Consider the following 8,694-nt stretch of genomic DNA (forward strand, 5'->3'; position numbering starts at 1 on the left):
TCCTGTCTGATTTGTTATGCATATCGTAGCAGCAGGTTAAGTGATATTATGGTGTTGGTACTGGTGAGGCACAAACAACTATGCTTGTCAAGATAAGGTTCTGTATATGTTTGAGTTCATAAAACAAAACCAACCATGTTAATATCAGCTCAAGGGGAAGAAAACAAAACAAAACAAAAACAAAAACAAAAACCAGGAAGATAAACTGATTAGCAAACAGAAAAAGATGCACATTAGTAGGGGAAAATGTCCACTTTTAAGAGTATTGAAAGTAATAAATAAAAATCAGAGAATGTAACATTAATTTCCTTCTGCCATTTATTTCTATACTTGTTGGGCCAAATTCATGAAAAATATTTTTAACTCAAAAAAAAAAAAAAATCAAGGTTTGTTATTGATTTCTTTTTAATTAAAAGCATGAGGCCTGACTATGTCAAACATAATTTTTCAACTTTGTGTGTGCAAAAGAAATATTGTGACAAGTGTAGTAATAGAAAAACAGAGGTTCCAGGGATTCAGAAACCTTGCAATAGATACTAAATTCTTCAAGTGGTATACAACACAGAGACTGTCAATATTTCTTTTTAGGTGTGTGTGACTGTCAGTACAACCCCACCAGCAACCAACCTTCAAAACACAATCAAAGGCTTCCAACAGCTGTTTGGAACAGGATAGCTCTGAGTGGACATTTCAGCAAGTAGAAATTGAAGCTATCTACCGGTAACTGCCAAAATGTCAGTCAGAGATTTTAGGACTTGGCTTCTATTTATATTCTTTCCCCTGACACATACAAGCTTGTACAAGCAGCTGTTGAACACCATTCAAAAAATGCAGTCTCTACAGTTTGGCATCTGCTTCCTTGGAACCTTGGCTATTCCACTACTGTTCTTGTTACAATATTTTTTTACACACACACAAACCATTTTAACATTTAACACGCAATAATGAAAAAAACCCACAAACCTTTAAATGTATTCTAACAAAATATCCTCTTTTATGTTCTCCCTATATTTTGTTCACCTGTGTAATTTCTTTCTCATTAATAGGCACAGTAGAAGTACTAACTGATAATCTTGTTTTTCCCATGATATTGTAGTGGAAAAGCAAATGTACATACTATTTGAAATAGCAGCTGAGTGGTGACTGGTTTGATTGTTTGAGAATGTGCAGTATGTATGTAGTAAAAGGATACCTTCTGGTATTCTCTTGTCCAAAATATTGACCTATACCACTTCATAATTTATATTTTTATTTATAATCTTGTTTATAATTTATAGGGGGTTCACAAGTTACAAAGACAGAGGATTTTTCAGTGTTCTCCTCTGAACTGCATGGGCTTTGGCATAGTTTCTTTCTTTGGTTGCGGGGTTCCAAGGTTTTATAATCATGTCAGGAATGCAAAGAGATTCTCTCTGTTGGTCTGGGAATGCCATGTTTTTGTGCTTAACAAATGATAGACTGCATTTTGAGAGACTATTACACAGAAAATCTCAAAGGGAGCAACTGAGATGGGAAATATTTGGAGGAGCTACAGGATATGAAGGAGTTTCCCTTCCTTAAATCTTCTAATTGAACCACTGTTTTATCTCAGCATTAGTCATGGCAGTCTGTGTTATTTCACTTCTTTGTAGGCAATATCTATACCTCCGCTTCCTTTTTGCTGCTCCCTGGATGGCAATTTCCCCTGAAGTCATATTTGTGTGCAGTTTAGGTTTTAGTGCTCTGAATGTTTGATCTTCTAGTATTTGGGATTGATTTTTCCTTTTGGTTATTTTCTTTGATAAGAGGTGGAAAGTATCTTTTTTAGCAAAGAACCTAGACATAAATATAAGCCTGTGATGCTGAAGTCAAACACAATGGTAGTTGTGCTGGATAAGTACTAATGTGCCTGGCAAATAACTTCTGAGTTATATCACAGAGTACACTAATAGTTTGGTAGAATTAACTCTGATATTAAGTTTTGGGTGGTTTTAACTACCAAGATGACTTCATCCAGCCTATCAGGACAGATGAGGCTCAGCACTTGTGCTAGTGTGAAAAGGTATTTGTCCTTCACTGCTGCTGTAGTGAGTTTTAAATATCTAAAAAGTGAGTTGAGTTTAATGGCTACCATATCACTTTACCATATTTACATTAGAAAAGTGTGTGTGAAAAGTGCCTTCTCCCTGACCTCTGTAACGTGGTAGAAAAAAACAGGAGTGATATCGTCACCGTTACTTTTATTAGGAATACACAGGAAAATCTGCTTTCCAGGTGACTTAACATTAAAAATCTATCTTCTGTATTCTAGTACTCTGCTTACCTAGAATTTGTCATCAAGCTCTGGAGTGTACAATGATGTTGGCTGGGATGGAGTAAATATGGGCAGCACTCCCATTGATCTAGGCCTATATGCAGACTCAAGTGTTTGTATTAAAGAAAGAAAATGGACCATTGCAGCTTTAAATTCCTGCATAATTATTTGAAAAAGAATTCCTGATATTTTGTGAAACATGGGGGAAATTGATCAAAATTATTATTTTTAAAGGTAAGTATTTGGGATGAAATAAATAGATGGTGTAATATAATTAGCTCCCATTCCCTTCCATTGTTCTTTCTCTTAATATTCCATATTTTGATTCTCTATTACAGTTTGTAGTAGTTATATCCTTTTAAATATGTATTGTTCTACTCTTTTTTTTTCCAATTTGCCCATTGTAATCATCTTTTGTCAGAACTGTGATTTCCCAGATCCTATTGTTTCCTCTTCTTCCAATGCCAGTATCCTGTTGCTGATGCCAGTATAACTCTTCTGCTGAACAGTAGCATAATTCTGGAGGATTGCAGGTCACCTTCCCAGTGGAGGAGAAAACTGTGATATCTGGGTATAGTCTAAAAGTGTAATTTGCTTTATTACTATATATACACCACTTCTGGAAGTGTGGCAGTCCCAAAACAGCATGCAGGTAAACCCCATTTCCAGAAATCTCAGCCGATCACCAGTGCCTGGTTCCTAAGAAGCAACTCAGCCTTAAGAATTAAGTAAACACTACAGCTGCTCTCCCAGCTTCCCTCAAAGGACCTTTGCAAAACCAAGTTAACATTAATGAAAGCTACCAACAATGCAAGCATTTTTTCCATATCTGCAAAATCAGTTGGAAGATTGTGTAACAGCACTGACTGCTGACACCTATCAGTACACTATTACAATTAATAAAAGATGCTGAACACAAAAATTGTACATATGAGCCCTGCTCCGAAGCCTGTTGAATACAAGGACTTTCAGTGACTTTATGTGGCATTGTATTAGACTTTGGTATATTACTTAGTACTATGAGTGGTCATATTAGTACTTGAATGTGAGCTGGAAAGCAAATAAAAATGGAATGAATCAGATATCTTCTTTGAATAACAAGGCTAACTTGTACAAAAAAAGGTGTTATACATAGGACTTATCTTTTGGATTTTTTTTTTTTTTAAGTTATATCTCACTTTAACATCCTCTCAGTATTGGTACTTCCTTGTTCATTGAAAATATTCCAGATTGTGATGTCAGGAAAACCAGAAAAGCTTATCGTACCTGCGATATTATGGAATGTTGTATTCTGAAATTTGCTTAGTGAAGCAGAAAGTTCCAAAAGGATTTCACAAAAGGAAGAAAGAACCTGTAAAATATTATTTAAAACATATTACTCTGCTGACTGCCCCTCTCAGCTGTTTTTTTTTTTTTTTTTGGTGGCATTCAGAACAAAAATCAGCTCCTAACTCAATTTCCATGCTTGGACTGTAGTTCACCTTTAATTAAAGCCTGTTGTCATTTAGGAACATGCATATGTTTCTAAACAGCTCTTTCAACTTGAGATCTCTTTCAGATTTTGACTTATTTTGCTTTTTGAAGTTGGCTGTCTCCCTTCAGAGTTCCACTGATTTTATTCTGGAAAACCATCTTCTTCCTTTGCCCTTTTATTTCTACTTCAGGCCTCACTCTCCTTCCACTCTTCTATTCTACCACTGTAACTATACTACACTATGCCTGTAGTTTATAGGCATTCATCTCCCTTTAAATAACTTGTCAGCCCTCTAGTGACTCTTACTGTGATCTGTGCTTTAGTAACCGGCCAGAGCATATATGTATGTGAGTAAGCCTTGCATATTGTGCATATTTAGTAAAAACAGTTATCTGGACCTCACGGTGCCCATGTCATTTATTCATGCTATTATTGTTACATGAAGGTCAAAATACACAACACTACCTTTTTGATTTTGCTCTTAGCTGTGCAGTTTCTTCTCCATTACGTTCCCCACTCCCAATGCACCAAGACAATGCACTCTCTGTTCCAGATGACAATTCTGCTCAGCAACACAACTGATGCCACAAATGTTTGCCTTGTGTTGCATCCTCCTCTCTTCTTCTCATCCTATTGCTAAATTCACTATTATTTGATTAACAGGTGGAGAGGTCAGGTTTGAACATCCACTTAAAAATTGTGTCTCTGCAAACAGCTGTTACTGAAATTAAATGTGAACCTTAAAATACTGTTTTCATCAGAAAAGCTTTAAGTAATATTGTTCAGATAATATTTACATTTTCCACAACTCATTCTCCTGGTCCTGTATTTATTAGAGAACAAATTAGTGTAGGTTTTTCTTAACATTACTGTAAAACCAAATTCCCAAAATGCACGTTTGATGTGTTTGTTTTTTTCATTGTAGGAGGCAAAGTGACACCTAACCCAAACAATTACTTGCTTTCCTTTGACTAAATCTCCTGATGAAATGGTCCAGAAAAGGTAATAGTGCAGAGCCCTCACCTGCCATGAAAAGAATAAATCAGAAGAGATAGCAGTTTGAGATCAGTTTCTAATAAGTCCATTTTCTTTAGTTCTGTGCGGTAACTGACAGGAGGAACCACTTATCTCATAGTTTTCTGATGGAGAACATTGAGATCAATAAAATGAGACAGTCAGATAAAAATAAAACTCCGGCCTTCCTAAGTGCTGTGTCTATAATGGCTTCCCTCTTTCCCACCCATGCATGTATGCAACCACCCCACAAACTGGAAGATTGAAGCCCCCCACACACCATGTTACTGAAGATTAGGAGCATCCTATATGTTACACCATGTGTGCCCTGATCTGGAGCTGAAGCCTGAATCTATTGTAAAAACCTTTCCAGTAATTGAGTGTGCATCTGTCTTTATTTAAGTGGGAGTTTTTGTTTGCTTTTTGTGGGGGTTGTGTAACATTTATTATCTTCCCTTGCATATGTCTAGAGGGCTGGCGTCCATGCCAGTATCATTAGGTTTATTAGTGCCTTTCAAAATCATGGATCACAATATTCTGCTAACTAATCAGCAGGACCAGGTAGAAATAGGCCTGCAGCTGCAGCAGAACCACCTCCCACTAGAGATTGGGCTGAGCCCAAATCTTAGCATTTTCTGGCAGCATAAAGAGATGGCCCTCTCCATGCAGGAATTTTCCCCAACCCTAACACCAAAAGATCTTTGCCTACCATATGAAAAATAACCTTTGCTGACAAGATGTAAGGAGAACAAAGGAGAAGAGATGCCACTGAACTGGTGCTGAAATACATACAACTGGTGCAAATATATATACAAAGACAAACTACATTCAGCACTGCTACAGAAAGTGCAGTTAAAAGCTATCTACATTTGCAGCTAAATAATGTTTAGCAGCAGTCGTTGATGGCATCTTTTTTAACAATAATGGGTAAATTGCAGTGTAGAGAATGGTTTGAAGTTTAACTTTCAATGGGGTTCATGAAAGAGTAATAGAGCTCCTACATCCTCCCCCCACTTCCAGGCCATCTTTAAGTGGTAGAAAGGGTGTCCTGTGTATCCATATTCTCCAGCAATCCCTGATTTCTAGAAGGTCGTATTGGGCTGTGAGTGGCCAAAGTAAGACAGCCTTTCACCTGCGAAAAGGTGAGACTGATGCTCAATGGTTCAGAATCCTCTCAGAGATGGCTTAAAGCTGACTTTGTCCCCACTTTGTAAAATAAGACTTAAGAGACTGGACTCAGGATCTGGCCTCTGGTAAGTTCTACATAACACAAGCCTGACATTGATTATGGCAGCTGAAATTGAACATTGTATTTCTATTTAGGTCTTACTGTTGGACGACAATACAAAGCACGACCTGACTGACAGTTATGAAGAATACATTTAATTTTATGTCAACTGAGGAATAGAAAATCAACATGCATTTAAGAATTTTCATAGATAGAAGAGCATAAGTGGAAGCTTCTGTATTCAGAGTACAGAGCTCTCTTCATTCAGTCATACCATTCAAGAAGCCAGTCTGACATCTTATTGTCCTACTGCTACAGTTACTGTACCTTTGTTTTGATGTTCTATTCCTGTAAAGTTTTATGTTGACATACTACTACATTTCTTGCCTGGAGCCTTCATTCATCTAAAGAATTTATTTATGACTGTCGACTCTGAACACTGAAGTGTTTTTTAAAATAGTTTCTCAGATCTCTCCTGAAATTTTCAAAGGACTTACGATGTCCATACTTTTAGCTACTACAGCTTTCAGATGGAGGTGGTTATCACCTTTGAGACCAGCTCATACAGAGCTTGTTTAAACTTCACTTTTTCATGTATACATTTGTTATACCGTTCAGAATATGAAATACTGAAATATAGAATGAAAATTTATTTTTATTATAAAATCATTTTCAGTAGCTCATAACATTCTAGACAAATTCTTTTTGGGAAGCTTAAAGGTTATTGTGGAGAAACTAAATGAATTCTTTGCATCATTCTTCACAGATGAGGATGTGAAGGAGATTCCCAAACCTGAGCCATTCTTTTTAGGTGACAAATCTGAGGAACTGTGCCAAATTGAGGTGTCATTAAAGGAGATTTTGGAACAAATTGATAAACTGAACAGTAATAAGTCAGCAGGACCAGATGGTATCCATGCAAGAGTTCTGAAGGAACTCACATGTGAAATTGCAGAACTACTAACTGTGGTATGTAACCTATCATTTAAATCAGCTTCTATACTAGATCACTGGATGATAGCTAATGTGACACCAATTTTTAAAAAAAGGCTTTAGAGGTGATCCTGGCAATTATAAGCCAGTAGACCTAACTTCAGTACCAGGCAAATTGGCTGAAACTACAGTAAAGAACAGAATTATCAGACACATAGATGAATATGATTTGCTGGAGAAGAGTCAACATGGTTTTTGTCAAGGGAAATCATGCCTACCAATCTACTAGAATTCTTTAAGGAATCAACAAGCATGTAGATAAGGGTGATCCATTGGATATAGTGTACTTAGATTTTCAGAAAGCCTTTGACAAGGTCTGTCACCAAAGGCTCTTAACCAAAGTAAGCAATCATGGGATAAGAGGGAAGGGCCTCTACTGGATCAGTAACTGGTTAAAAGATAGGAAACAAAGGGTAGGATAGCTAATGAGACAGAAAATATTATATTGCCTCTTTATAAATCCATGGTACGCTGACATCTTGAATACTGTGTGCAGATCTGGTCGCCCCATCTCAAAAAAGATATACTGGCAACAAAAATGATTAGGGGTATGGAAAAGCTTCCATATGTGGTGAGATTAATAAGACTTGGACTTTTCAGCTGGGAAAAGAGACAACTAAGGGGGATATGATAGAGGTCCATAAAATCATGACAGGTGGGAGAAAGCAAATAAGGAAATGTTATATATTCCTTGTTACACCACAAAAGCTATGGGTCACTAAATGAAATTAATAGGCAACAGGTTTAAAATGAACAAAAGGAAGTATTTCTTCACATAATGCAGAGTCTACCTGTGGAACTCCTTCCCAGAGGATGTTGTGAAAACCAAGACTATAACGGGGTTCAGAAAAGAATTAGATGGGTTCATGGAGGACAGGTCTATCAAAGGCTATTAGCTAGGATAGGCAGAGATCGGTGTTTGCCAGAGACTGGAAATGGCTGACGGGATGGATCATTTGATAATTACCTGTTCTATTCATTCCCTGTGAAGCACATGGCATTGGCCACTGTCAGAAGATAGGATACTGGGCTAGATGGACCATTGGTCTTACCCCATATGGTTGTTCTTATGTTCTTAAACTTTCTATGAATGGTCATAGCCCCATAATTTTTGGGGGGGTAGGGGGCTGTTTGTTTCTTTTAAAGAAATTTTGAGAAAATTCCATTCAGTAGATTTTAAAGAACATTATAGGATGAGAAAAAAATCCTTTTTAATTTAAAAATGTTTAGACTTCTTTTTTTCCCTTCATCAGTAGCAAAATAGCTGAATGAAAATGCTTCAGACTAAATTATCATGTAGCTCATCCTCAGTTGGGCAATAGTCACCCATAAAGGTCTGGTGGCTTTTAAAATAACAAAGCCAGGAGGGATAAAAAATTTCATTCAGTAGCAAACTTCAAATAATGCTGTCAGCCTCCCCATTCCTTAAGTGAAATGGTGACATCACAACACAATTAACCAAGATCCATAAGACACATTTCCTACCTCAGGCAGGAGGTGGCAGTCAAGTAGCTCTGGGGCAACATCCTCCCTTCCTCCTCAGTCTCAAGAACACTCGCTAGGGTATGGAATCTATAAATGGGGAGTAAAGTGAGAACCAGGAAGGACCTGTGGGTTAGGGAGAGCATGGGACACAGTGCCCAAAGAGAATACTTTTACAGCTCCGGTAAATTGAAGCTCCATGAAATTTTC

General features: G+C 37.2%; 1 long non-coding RNA gene across 1 annotated transcript in view; it reads left to right on the forward strand.

The window, feature by feature from the left end:
• The window catches only part of LOC137145907 (uncharacterized), a 53,603-nt gene extending 47,249 nt beyond the window's left edge, over positions 1–6,354 (forward strand). The window contains exons 2-3 of the long non-coding RNA XR_010917790.1: positions 4,693–4,769; positions 6,105–6,354. This is a non-coding gene — a long non-coding RNA (uncharacterized lncRNA). The remainder of the gene's footprint in view (positions 1–4,692; positions 4,770–6,104) is intronic.
• The last annotated feature ends 2,340 nt before the right edge of the window (positions 6,355–8,694 follow it).

This window comes from Emydura macquarii, unplaced genomic scaffold, assembly GCF_026122565.2.
Source record: "Emydura macquarii macquarii isolate MOO-44397 ecotype Brisbane River unplaced genomic scaffold, CSIRO-AGI_Emac_v2 contig_3671, whole genome shotgun sequence".
Lineage (NCBI taxonomy): Eukaryota > Metazoa > Chordata > Testudines > Chelidae > Emydura > Emydura macquarii.